Source organism: Cupressus sempervirens, chromosome 9 (genome assembly GCF_028749045.1).
Source record: "Cupressus sempervirens isolate cs-2001-9-10 chromosome 9, ASM2874904v1, whole genome shotgun sequence".
Lineage (NCBI taxonomy): Eukaryota > Viridiplantae > Streptophyta > Pinopsida > Cupressales > Cupressaceae > Cupressus > Cupressus sempervirens.
In genome coordinates, this window is record NC_143126.1 from 538,460,811 (window position 1) to 538,475,476 (window position 14,666).

Here is a 14,666-nt window from a genome sequence, read left to right on the forward strand (position 1 = left end):
TGGAAGTAGTGAGAGTGAGTCGACTGAATCTGATGAGGCAACAAAGAAGACTTCAAAGGCAGATAAGAGCCCGTATTCTTCAAAGCTCATTTCACAAGCCCCAAAGAATCCATTTTCTTTGGCTCTAAAGGTACTCACTTCGGCCAAGAGAAAGATGTTTAGTATAGATGCTCTTGGGATTGCCTCCGAGGTGATAGGCATAGATTCATGGCTGGAGAATACCCTAGATAGAAAAAGAAAGAGGAGAGATGAAGGAGCTCCCAACAAGATACTTTATCTCTTGCTATCAACTCTAGATTGGTACTGAGCAAGGTCAAAAAATAGAAGACTATGTCCATCCTTGGACAAGATCCTAAAATAGGGCATCTAACAATGGATATTGAAAAGCCTACCAAAGAAGGAAGAATTGAAGATATGTCTACATATGATTTTGCCTTACACTCTGTGGATCTCAGGGGGGCTAGACATGACACCAAGGTTGGCTTATGGAAGTCAATAAATGAAGTAATAGAGGGATAGCTAGAAAGTCTTAAATTATCAAAAGTTAGAAGGATGGTTGAAATCCATGAACTAAATGGCTTCATCATGCAATTGGTCACCCCATTGGCAAGCATCTATGGAATGCCTATCACTAGTGATCCTACTACTACTGATGTCCAAGCAGTCATCTCTCAGCTCCAAGAAGATAAACACTTCAGGCAAATTGGTAGAGAGTGGAGAAGGAAACCCCAAGTTGGAGGGACTCACCATTATAGAATAGATTGGAAATTCCAAACTAAGGCTAGAAACAAAGAAGGACAATATTTCATTAAATAGAGCCACCCTGGCCATGGAGAAAGCTAAGACTGAAGATTGTGTATCTTTCCTAAAGATGATTATTCATATGAAAGCTAAGGAGGCTATGGAAGAAAATATATTGCCTAAAGGAGATGAGCCTTTGTTTAAATGGCTCTAGAATATGCAATTCAAATCTAAGATAATCATGGTGGTAGAAGAAGGGCTTAAAGAAACAAAAGCTAAAGTGAAGAAGGATCAGGATAGAGACTATGAACTCCTAAGAGGTCTATATAAAAACTCACAAAATAGTGCACAAGGGAAGGGAATCATTGGAATAACTGTCATGCAGACAAATTTCTCCAATGTCATAGATAGTTTGATGGGGATATCTTCTAGTCACCAAAATAGAGTTTTCGAGCTCTAGAAACTTGGTGGTGTTTACATGTGGCCATGGAAGAAATGCAAGACTAGTTTAGTGTAATGATGTAATGGACAAATTTGCTTCTTGCCATTTATCATTTCTGAATAGATGAACCAATTTAAATTTCTTTGTAATGTTCATCTCAGAATCCTATATGTATTAGAATGAAAGATTACTGAGAGGTCAACCAATTTTTGGTGTGAAATGTTGATGTTGCAGAGACAACTGAATGGTATTTTGTGTCAATTATTGTCTGTTCCATTCTATTTTGTGTTAACTTTATGTTTTCTCTTTCATCTGAATCAAATTAAGGAATGAATAGAGCTTCACTCCCCTCTTTTAAGGCAGTGAATTGAGGATGATAGTATTGTTATCATAGGTTTAAGAGAAATCCCTTTTGTGTTTTCCTTCAAGTTAGTCTTTCCTTCTCTATAGTTAGTTTCCTACTAAAATTAGTTTAGTATTAGTTAGTATGCATTCCTGAATCATTAAGTGTTGTGGGTTCATAAGATGTGTGAATTCATAGACTTAATCAATCTTAAAATACCATTTCTTGCCTAAGTTGGTTCCCATTTAGACCTAGCTTGGTTTACCTCTCCTATTCTTGGGTTGAGAACACACCCCATTTTAGATTTAGAAACAAACATAATTCATTGCGAATCATACTAAAATAGAGAGCTATACCTAAGAATTTGGAGGAAGGTTAGTCTTTTCAGAAGCAACTTTTTGACTATTGTAACCAAATATTGTTCACAAATTTGGGCCTCTAAGATTTAAATCAAAAGAACAATCTATTTACCAACAGATTTTTGGTGACTTTGTTGGGGAATACGAATAGTTGCTTGACTAATAAACCTATAAGATGAGGGAAAATGGTACTACCTCATGAGAACATAGTGCCAATGCTCCAACCTAATCTTGGATTCCAAGATGACCAGGAAAATATAATCTCATCTCTTAACACATTTGTTTGGAGGAATTGGAGGAGTCCAAAGCACCACAGAAACATTAGTCAGATTTTGGAAGAAGAAGAATTTAGGGCTAAAGCATTAGAAAGAGTTGTTCAGAGGAGAGAGATCTGAAGAGAAAAAAGACAAGTAGCACATGAAGCCCAGAGGTAGAATTAACCTAACATCCTAGAACAAGCAAGGTTCCTTAGAAATACCAAAGAACAAGGTGGGAAAGACCCTATTTTCAAAAAGCTTACAAAACTTGGTTTCCCCATCCTAGACACCCCTAGATGAAAAGGTGACAAGAAAAGTCAAAGAAGATCACCTCACCTATTAGAAATCAAAGTTATTCACATACTATTTGTTAGGTATTGGCCTTACATGGAGTAACCATTCCTTTGACTGTCAATTTTCTACCATACCTTGCTAGAACAATAATGGTTGCTCCCTGGGCCGCAACAATAGGTCCATTAGCACTAATAGCTTATCACCCACTCCCATCTAGTTCAAGGAAGAATTTCCCTAAGTTTTTAGGTGATGGGAAAGTTACTACTGATGAAAATATTAAGGCCTTTTTTGTAGCTACTCATATCTTAGGAGTATCTCATGAAGATGTAGCTATAAGGCTATTTGTAGGAACTATGACAGAGAATGTGGTGGATTGATTTTATCATTTAGCTAATGGCTCAATCAAAAATTGGGACACAATGAGGATGACCTTTGAAACAAGATTCAAAATGACTAAAGATGAGAATGTCCTATTAATGCAATTGACATCAATAAAAAAGAAACCTACCATGAGTATGAGGGATTCTGTTGCAACTTTTAATAAGATCACTTATAGGATCCCCACTACTGATAGACCCACTATTGGCAATTTGAAAATGTTTTTCATAAGTGTGATGCCACTAGATATCAATTATGATTTGAGGAGGTCCCATGCCACAGATTTAATGGATGCACAAAAGAAAGTGGTCGAATTTGAAGATGACTTGATCTCCGCTGGGAAATGGAAATGAGAACTTCAAATCAAGGAAAGTTCCAACAATACTACTTCATCTGATGAAATGATTCAAAAATTATCAAATGAGTTGGTGGCAGTGAAAAGACAATTACCTAGATTTAATCACTCTTACCAATGGAACTATCAAAATCCACCAGGGAGGAATAATGATGGAAAATTTTTGCAACTTACAGACCACGTAAGAAAGGAAATATGTGTGTGTTTCATTAGAAAATAGATCATGATAGTGAAAGTTGTCTAGAAATAGCTCGTATGATGCATTTGTTATCCACTAATGAGTTGAATACTACAACTCCTTGCTCTGAGTTAGATTTGTAATCAAGTGGCAATTTTGGAAATTTATTTTTGGAGTATGAGTCAGATTCTGAGTTGAAGGGAAAATGCTATGCAACTATTAATAGAACTTCATACACAGTGTTAACCTAGAGTCAAAAGCACAAAAATCAATCTTTTAGTCATATACCAGGAAGTGATCCCACCTCTTTGTCAAAAAACATTCACATTGATCAAGGAGCATCGACATCTCAAATAGGTAAGGACAAGAGCCCTTTTGATTTCATCCAATTTTGTAAAGAGTCAAAGATTCAAATATTTCACATAGACTATCTAAAATCTCATCCCTCTTAGTTAAAGAGATTAGTAGATCATTGTAAAGGAGGTGCTCTAGATTTGAATCATAATGTTATCACTGAGGAAGAAGATGAACCTTTGACATCTCACTTGTTTGATCAAGAAGATTCCACTATCGTAGCAACTTTTCCTAGGCAAAAACTTGACCCATTCTACATAACACTATACATCAATAGATGCAAATTAATTAATTGCATAATAGATTCATGCGTGTCAAACAATGTGATGCCTTTTTTATAGCTAAAGTCTTGGGCCTCACCCTCACTAAATTTCATGGAAGATGTTATTCAATGGATGCTAAACAAGTCTCATTACTTGGACAAATAAAAGATGCTCAGGTGGCTCTAGCCTCTCATATAGAAAAAAAGAAAAAAAACTATTGTTAACTATCCTAGTTGTAGATATTCCAGCAAGCTATGGCCTACTCTTAAGTAGAAGTTTTTGTGGAGATCTAGGGGGAGAAATAAAATTAGACTAGTCTCAAGCAGTCATACCTATAGGAAGCAAGAAGGTTGAGTTAGAACCTGAAGAGAAAAAAAAGTTTACTATCTTAAAGTTAGATGATCCTAAAGCCCAAATTCTCTATCAAGAACTAGAATTTGGTAACTACATGTTGTTTACCAAAGATGCCCTAAATGAGAAAGAAATTGAAAATCCAGAAAGCAAATCCTAAGCGAAGAACAAGAGTCACCCTCTATATGGACATTAGAGTTCAATAGAATTTGCTCCTCATAAGGGTCTAGTGCAGGCATAGTGTTGATACCTCCTAAAGAAGAACCTAAACTCATGGCTTCAAACTAGAATTTGGGAATACAAGTAGCACTATGGAATACGAAGCTCTATTACTTGGGATAATAGCTACAAAGGAAAAGGGAATAAAGATCTTGAGAGCTCAAGGTGATGTAGAACTCATCATGAGACAAATTAAGGGGTAGTACTCTATGAAGAACCATAAACTTAAAAATTACTGTTACTAAAATTTTACACATGCTGAAAATTTTACTTCAAGTAACATCACAGAAAGAATTGTAGAAAAAACATTGCTTAAAAATTACTATTACTAAAATTTTACAAATGCTGAAAATTTTACTTCAAGTAACATCACAGGAAGAATTGCAGAAAAAACATTCATTTTCTATGTATTCACATTTCATCATTTTTCAATCATATATGAAATCATGAGCAAAAGAGATATAATGTTCATTGTATAAATCATCACTAATATGTACAATTTTTATTTTTACAAAGTATGAAATGAATATGAAAGTGTTGGAAATGAAATATCTTACACAAGTTGTGAGTCCAAACTGTCTTTCATATATATGAAGAACAAGGAAAATACAACATATGAGAGAAGAGTAGTCAGGGGTAACTAGTCATTGCCTTTCAGACTTTGACTGGTTAAGTTTTCTCTGTTGCTGCTCCTGATCCAACCCTCGATCCAGTAAGCTCTTGGTTCTTTGTTCACTTGCATGGAAAAAGTGGGTTAGATCTTTTAAGATCTAAGCAATCAGTAGTTATCTACAACTACGTACCCGCACATGTCATATTTCTTCTATTTTGAATACATACAAAATATAGTGCAAATCATAAAAAGGTATTTTGTGAGTCTCATGAGCTTGTGTTCGAACCTCATGAAATATCATTTCAAGAAGAGAATGAGTTGCTAAAAAATATTAAAAATAGAGCACCCAGGGAAATGACAACATATGGGAAATTTGAAGCTAAAATTTGGAAAAAATAGAACAATTCAAAGGGATGTGAGATCCAAAGTGGTGGAAATTATGATCACTACATGCACAAAATTATAGATAATTCCACATCATTTCTCTCTCATAAAACAACAACAAAGAACCTGATGCTCAAGGGAAATTTAAGGATATGTACTGATGGAGGCTTCAACGAGATGGATTTCAAAAAATACATGATTTTCAACTTATGAAGAGGCAAGAGTCTACAAAAGGGTAGAATCCATATTTAAACAAATGGAATTAGCTAGTCCAAAGCCATCAATGCCAATATACCAGACAATCATAAAATTTTTTATGGAGAGTGAAAAATCTAAGGTGAAGCCAAACCACAAAATACTCCAGTTGATGATGTACATGTATATAAAAGCTGGAAAATCTGAACAAGTTTTCTAAATTCATGAACAAATGTTTGCTAGGGAAATTCTATATCCACTGTCACATTTTATGTTCTGATGAATGGCCAAAAAGATTTCATGAAGATATACCAAAGTATTTAACTAGTTACAAGATGTTGGGTGGATATTTAAAAGTCTATAAAATAGGCTATCATCAACTGTCAAACAATTTGGCAGGAAACACTCTTTTCAAAATTTATTGATGCTCATGTTGGTTGAGTCAATGATTTAACATTCTCTTAGCCAAACAAGTAGCTTTGCATTATAACTTGTGGAGATGATAAGATGATTAAGGTTTGGGATGCCTTAACTAGTCGCAAACTGTATAGCTTCAAGGGCCATGAGGTAGCTGTATTTTCTGTGTGCCCCATCATAAGGGAAATATTCAATTTATCTTTTTCATTGCTATTGATAAAAAAGTTAAAGCCTGGTTATATGACAATTTGGGATCATGGGTTGACAATGACACTCCTGGAAGATGGTGTACAACAATGATGTATAATGCTAATTGTACAAGGTTTTTTTCTTATGACATAAGCAAAGAGGGAAAATCATTCCTAGTTGAATGATGACTCAGTGAGGAATGCTATACATGCTAAAAGAAAAGGCAATATATGAAGAATGGGATTTGTACATAGGTCACATTAATTACAACCATGATGCTGGAAGTATGATCAAATACCATACAAATCTTACAAGTAAAGGATATCGTGCATTGATTTACAAATTATGATCATGATATGTGTGTGCTTCTTGGACAAGCTCATTGGGGTATGCAATAATAGATAAATGGCACCCCTAGATAGTGAAATGGCAAGATAGTTGAACAACAAAAGGAAAAAACCCCATTTGGGTTTTATGAAATACAATTTTTAGATTTCCAAAAAACCAACGAACCCTTGATATTAAGTTCCAATAGATGACTCATGGCGACCAAAAGGAAAACAAAAATTGTGTTTCAATATGCCATGAAAGAAACAATAAACACCTCTAGCAAGTGCATAAATGGTGCGCTAAAACTATAGCAAATAACCTCATGGTAAAACCCAAATAACAAAAGGGTAAAAGCTTCGAAAGTAAGTTTCATGTTTACATAGTATGTTTACAGCATGTGTGTATTACTTTAAAGATAGTCCAAATATTTTAAGGATGCAAAAATCTTATAGTAGCTATAGAAATTACTGTCTTTGCCCATTGTAGTTTTCAACGAAAATGCCTTTGCAAAACCCAATAGCAAAGTTTTCAAACCAGTCAATACAAAAACCTTGATATCAAATTCTAGCAAACCCGATGGTTCCAATAGCAAAAAAAATAAATCAAATAAAACCTTACCTCCAACAGAATGAAGAAAATTCTATCAAATGCCCATGTCAGTGTGCGTGAAGACTAATGGATTCTTCATCAATGGCAGCAAGAGAACCCAATTTCATTAGTGGTGGCATTTAAAAATCTCAAACAACATTGAAGCCCAAAAGGACACAACAAACTCTAATGGTGGCTTGAACTCTTCTAGTTCAACCAAGAAAAATGAATGGAAAAGAAACAAGAACACTGCCATGTTATACTAAAACTTGTCAACCACATCAAAACCCTTGCAACTGCTCAAGTGATATGTATGCACTAAAAGGAATAGAAAAAAACTAGTAAAATCCATATATAAACATTTCAAAAAAACCAAAATGTATAGGAACAACATAAATTTCAAAAATAATGGTAGCTTCAAGATTTTATAGAACCAGCATCAAGCAAATATGGTAGATTCAACAATGGTGGCCATGAAAACCCAAAAAACCTTCATTTCTCCCCTCTTCTCTGAATGCTAATGTGAAAATGAAAATCTTCTTTGGGGTATTCAATATTTGTCATACCTTTTCTCATTTTTCAATCTCATTTGGAATCTGTGCAAGTTTTTATGGGATTTTTATCCCTTTAAAACTCGATATTTATTTTGAGATTTAAATTTTTATAACCCACAAGGTTGTTTGTAAGGGTTTATTAATTTTCTTTTCTTTTTTGCATAAACTTTTATATTGTAAAGGATTAATATTTAATGATGAATTATGAATCGTTAAATATTAATTCCTATTTTAAATGCAAAAAGAAAGTATATGATTTGAACTTATGTATTATGGTCCTTCATGGAAGAAGTCATTTTGCAGACACTAGGAGTCCTTCTAGGAGGGAATATAGGGTTTTTGGGTCGAATTTGACTTTGCCCTAGTAGTTGAGGGTTATTTGTTGGTTGTTTAAGTATTTTTAGGGCAGTTTTGAGTGAATCATTGGATTCATTATGAGGTAGTGGAGTTTTCTCAGGGGTAGGACTTAATTTTGTGAGTTATTGAGTCCTCTTTTTTATGCTATCATTTTGCATTCGATCCAAGGGTCTAAAATTGTATTTAGTGAGTATTTTGTACTCGTTTTGAGAGTTTTGATCATGTAGAGAAGTATAAAGGACTACGATTTTGAGTCCTTAACCTTTTCTGTAGAATTTGTAATTCATCTTGGGAAATTCAATACAGGTGATAGCATTTGTGTTCATGTTATTTTGGTGTTAATTGTTAACCCTTCTTTCTTCTTGTATTTATGTGTGTGTATCAAAATAATTTGATGAAGTAATTTGTGAGCTGTTATTGTTCCTTATTAGTTTGTCTCATTTCAGCACCTGGGTGTAGGAAAGTAAGTGTATCTGCAGGTTGTAGTTTGTGTTTTTAAGTGTAAAATTACTTAAAGAGAGGCATTTGTATGTATTCCTCCTTTTGTTGATTTACTTTCAAAACCTTATTACAAATTATTTAGGCAGGTCTTTACAGAAAGATGTGTTTTTTGCATGTACTCTAAGTAGCTATTTGATCCTTCTCTGTTAAGTGTGATTGAGTTTTCGTCATCATTTTGGTGTATCACAATCTCCTAGTTTAGGCTATAGATTTAGGTTCATTTTCAGCAATTTCTTCCTTTTCCCCGAGTTTAAGTTAGGATCCTTGAGATATCACTAAATATCTAATAGGAGTCGGCCTAGAATCCAAAGGTCTCATTTCATTTGCATGTCCCACGAAGTGAAGTGATTCCCATGTTAAGTCAGAATTACTAAACTTTCAAAATTCAGTATTGGGTGCAAATTCTAATACTTAACATTTTTGGCACACCCAATGGGACCTAAGGTCATAGTTTTCATAGATCTTGTTGGTTTTGATATGCATCTAGTAGGTTGCAGACCTTTGATAGGTTATTATTTTGCATATCTGACAACTCTGAGTTCATATCTACTTGTTTTAAGAAGATTCAATGCTTAAAATGGATTACCATCCTCCATTTCACGATATTCTTCCTCCACTACCTGAATTTCAATCATCACAAGATAGCTATACTATTGGTTTTATGCCAAGATTCAAAGGACAACATTCATCTTATGCTTACCACCCACCCATCCTTGCTGAAGGATTTTGGAAGCATCAACATGCGTACCAGTAGTCTCATGAATAGATGCATTTCTTGGAAGAGCAATACGAAGTTATGCAGCAGCAAGAGCTTGGATTTCAAGCTCATAACCAATAGGGACAGATGTTGGCTATTCAGGAGCAACTTCATAAAAAGATGGAAGAGCAAAGAAAATACTATGAAGAGCTATTGGAGACACAGAAAAGACAAATGCAAGCACAAGCAAAGGAACAATTTGATGCCAGATGGAAGCAGTATGAAGAGGTCATTTTAGGACAACAACAAAGTCAGGCCACCCTTACAAGCAATCTGACAACATTGCAAAAAGTTTATGAGGAAGAGATGAAAAAGATTTCTACTACTGTAGCTACAAAAGAAAAAGATTTTCAAAGAACATTAATAGCTAATGAAGAGTTTCATGCAAAAGAGTTAGAAGCACAAAAGTTGTAGCATCAAAAGAATGTTCACCAAGCATTAATAGCTAATGAAGAATTTTATGATAAAAAGCTAGAGGAGTATAGTAAGAAAATGGAACTCCTAGTTAATGAATTCATAAAGAACGAGAAGGCTCATTAGATGGAAATCAACCTACTTGAAGAGGACCTTTGCGAAGAAAAAGAAGGAAAATGTAAGCATAAGGCTACAACTAAGATAAAAGTTGGTTCATTCAATGAGCTGCCTTACTTTTTTGAAGAGGACATCATTCTTGAAGTATCTCCCATATTGATTTCAGAATATCAGGTTGAGAGAGTAACAGTGACACAAGTTTCATGTCTTCCAGATTTGGATGATCAAGGGATTGTTCAGAGTGAACTAGATACCAATTCATTGCCTTTGCTTTAGGAGGTTTCCATAATTTCTCATGTTGTTTCGAATACATCAACTATGCTAAAAGATGAAGAAGATTTGGGAGAAGACCAATTCTAAGATGATCTGGAAAAGTTCTGTTCAAAACTAGATGTGAAGCCATCCTCAACAAGAACAGTGGTGTATGAACAGACTGACAAGATAACAGATCAAATATTATTTCAGCCTGAGATAGTTGTTTTAAATCAACAAAAAGAGGTAGTAGCAGGCCATCATCCTGAAATAATTAATCATGAGCAACTAATTAGCAAACAAAACTCCAAGTTTTTTTGTTCTAAAGGTTGTCCTATTAGACATCTGGCAAATATGAAGTCGAGTGTAGAAGGAGCTGGTGCACACACACCTAATATCAACTTCTCATCGAATGATGTTGTTGTAGGAGTGTGGCTTATTGCGAAAACATCAAAAAATGATGATGCTTTCAGTAAGCTTGGTCAAGTAAGTACAATATTTATCAAGCTAAAGGTGTTTCATAAAATGGTTGAGATTTTATCATTATTTCATTTCTTCATGGCTATCAATAAGCATATTTTTTTATCAAGGGTTAAGGAGGAAGGGGAGTTATTTCTCACAATATGCTTATGGTTTTGTCTGACCGGTTTTCACTGCTAGTTAGTTTAGGGTAGGTTAAGTGTCTGCATTTTAGTTTTGTTTTATTTTCCCTAAGTGTTGTCCAAGTACATATCAATTTTCATTTTCTGTTCTAGGTAAGTTTTTTGTCTTATTTTGTAGTTTAGATTAGTCAAGTTGCTGGTTATGTTGTTAAGCAGTCATTTCCACCCATTTCATTCATGCATGCATAAAAGTATCTGATTGAACACATACTCATATCCAATACCCACACACACACACACACACACATATTGTTGCAATAAATTTTTTGGCTTCCAACCATACATACATGCATATCCATGCATCCACTACATACATGCATCCATCTAGCCCATACATTCATCCACACATCAACCAAATGGTCAACTATGATGGTTTTGACTCTTAAAGTTGATACTTGAGTTTTGACCCTACATACCCGTCAACCTAATAAGATTCCTATTAAGCTAACATGCATGCATCCAAAATTGAACCAAAAACTTTAGAAGTCACTTTTTGTCAGGCCTAGGTGCTAGGAATGCATAATTCAGACTCTATACCCAATGAATAAGAGCAAACTGATCAAATGTCAAGCATACAAACATACAGTAGAGGTCACAAAAAATGTTACTAAAATTTTACACATGTTAAAATTTTTACTTCAAGTAATATCATAGAAAGAATTGCAAAAAACAACATTCATTTTCTATTTATTCACAATTTCATCATTTTGCAATCATATATGAAATCATGAGCAAAAGAGATATAATGTTCATTGTATAAATCATCAATGATATATACAATTTTCATTTTTAAAAAGTATGAAATGAATATGAAAGTGCTGGAAATGAAATATCTCACACAAGTCGTGAGTCCAACTACTGTCTTTCATATATATGAAGAACAAGGAAAATACAACATATAAGAGAAGAGTAGTCAGGGGTAATCAGTCATTGCCTTTCAGACTTTGATTGGTAATTTTTCTTTGTTGTTACTCTTGATTAGACCCTTGATCTAGTAAGCTCCTGGTTCTTTGTTTTCCTGCATGGAAAAAGTGGGGTTAGATCTTTTAAGATCTAAGCAATGAATGGTTATCTACAACTACGTACCCACACATGTCATATTTCTCCTATTCTAAATACATATGAAAAATAGTGCAAATCATAAAAAGGTAGTTTATGAGTGTCACGAGTCTATGCTTGAACCTCATAAAATATCATTTCAAGAAGAGAATGATTTGCTAAAAAATACAAAAAATAGAGCACCTAGGGAAATGCCAACATATAGGAAATTTGAAGCTAAAATTTGGAAAAAATAGAACAATTCAAAGGGATGTGAAATCCAAAGTGGTGGAAATTGTGATCACTACATGCACACAATTGTAGATAACTCCACATCATTTCACTATCCTAAAGCAACAACAAAGAACCTAATGCTCAAGGGGAATTTAAAGATATGTATTGATGGAGGCTTCAACGAGATGGATTTCAAAAAATACATGATTTTTAGCTTATGAAGAGGCAAGAGTCTACAAAGGGGTAGAATCCATATTTAAACAAATGGAATCAGCTGGTCCAAAGCCATCAATGCCAATATACCAAACAATCATAAAACTATTTACAGAGAGTGAAAAATCTAAGGTGAAGCTTGACCACAAAATGCTCTAGTTGATGATGTACATGTATATGAAAGCTAGAAAATCTAATCAAGTTTTCTAAATTCATGAACAAATGGTTGCACAAATGGTTGCTAGGGAAATTCTATATCCAATATCAAATTTTATGTTCTGATGAATGGCCAAAAAGATTTCATGAAGATATCCCAAAGTATTCAACTAGTTACAAGATTTTGGCTGGATATTTAAAAGTCTATAAATTAGGCTGTCATTAGCTGTCAAACAATTTGGTAGGAAACACTCTTTTAAAGATTTATTGATGCTCATGTTGGTTGAGTCAATGATTTAACATTCTCTCATTCAAACAAGTAGCTTTGCATTATAACTTGTGGAGATGATAAGATGATTAAGGTTTGGGATTCCTCAATTAGTCGCAAACTGTATAGCTTCGAGGGCCATGAGGCATCCGTATTTTCTATGTGCCCCATCACAAGGGAAATATTTAGTTTATCTTTATTGCTTCCATTGATAAAAAAAATTAAATCCTAGTTATATGACAATGCGGGATCACGGGTTAACTATGACACTCCTGGAAAATGGTGTACAACAATGATGTATAATGCTAATTGACCAAGGTTTTTTTCTTATGACAAAAGCAAAGAGGGAAAATCATTCTTGGTTGAGTGATGAATCAGTGAGGAATGTTATACATGCTAAAAAAAAGGCAATATATGAAGAATGGGATCTGTGCACAGGTCACATTAATTACAACCATGATGCTGGAAGTATGATCAAATACCATACAAATCTTACAAGTAAAGGATACCGTGCATTGATTTACAAATTATGATCATGACATGTGTGTGCTTCTTGGACAAGCTCAGTGGAGTATGCAATAATAGATAAAGGGCACCCTTGGATAGTGAAATGGCAAGATAGCTGAACTATGAAAGGAAAAAACCCCATTTGGGTTTTATGAAATACAATTTTCAGAATTCCAAAAAACCAACAAACCCTTGATATTAAGTTCAAGCAGATAACTCATGGCAGCCAAAAGGAAAACAATAATTGTGTTTCAATTTGCCATGAAAGAAACAATAAACACTTGCAACAAGTGCATAAATGGTGCGCTAAAACTCCAACAAATAACCTCATGGTAAAACCCAGATAACAAAAGGGTAAAAGCTTCGAAAGCAAGTTTCATGTTTACACAGTATGTTTACAACATGTGTGTATTACTGTAAAGACAATCCAAATATTTTAAGGATGCAAATATCTTACAACGGCTGTAGAAATTAGTGTCTTTTCCCTTTATAGTTTTCAGTGAACATGCATTTGCAAAACCCAACAACAAAGTTTTCAAACTAGTCAATATAAAAACCTTGATATCAAATTCCACCAAACCTGATGGTTCTAACAATAGCAAAAAGAAATCAAATAAAACCTTACCTCTAGCAGAATGAAGAAAATTCTATCAAATGCCCATGTCAACACGTGTGAAGACCAATGGATTCTTTATCAATGGCGGCAAGAGAACCCAGTTTCATCAGTGGTGGCATTTAAAAATCTCAAACAATATTAAAGCCCAAAAGGAAACAACAAACTCTAATGGAGGCTCAAACTCTTCCAGTTCAACAAAGAAAAATGAATGGAAAAGAAACAAGAACACTGGCATGTTATACTAAAACTTGTCAACCACATCAAAACTCTTGCAGCGGCTCAAGTGATATGTATGCACTAAAAGGAATAGCAAAAAACTAGTAAAATCTGCATATAAACATTTCAAAAAAATTGAAATGTATAGGAACAACATACCTTTCAAAAATAATGGCAGCTTCAAGATTTTATAGTGTTAAAGTAATTATTTGTTTGCACTTATTAATTAAATCACTTTGATTTAATTAATTAAGTTGCCTATTACTCTAGTTTGCTTAAACTATCTTGTAGGTGCATATAATTAATATTTTATTAATTATATTGTGCAACCTAGCTTTTTTATGCTTTAGGTTACCCTTTTCGGGTTTCGATCTCCTTTATAAGGATTGATCTCTTTGTATTTTTCATTAATGAAGATCTGTTGAATAACATTTTCTTCTTCTGAGTTTTTCAGATCAAACCCTTGCCTCTTCTTGTCTTTTTCTTCTTCGTGACAGGTTTTCTGCATGCAGGTTTTCTTGGGCTTCGTGGATTTGTTGTACGCTTTTGCTCAA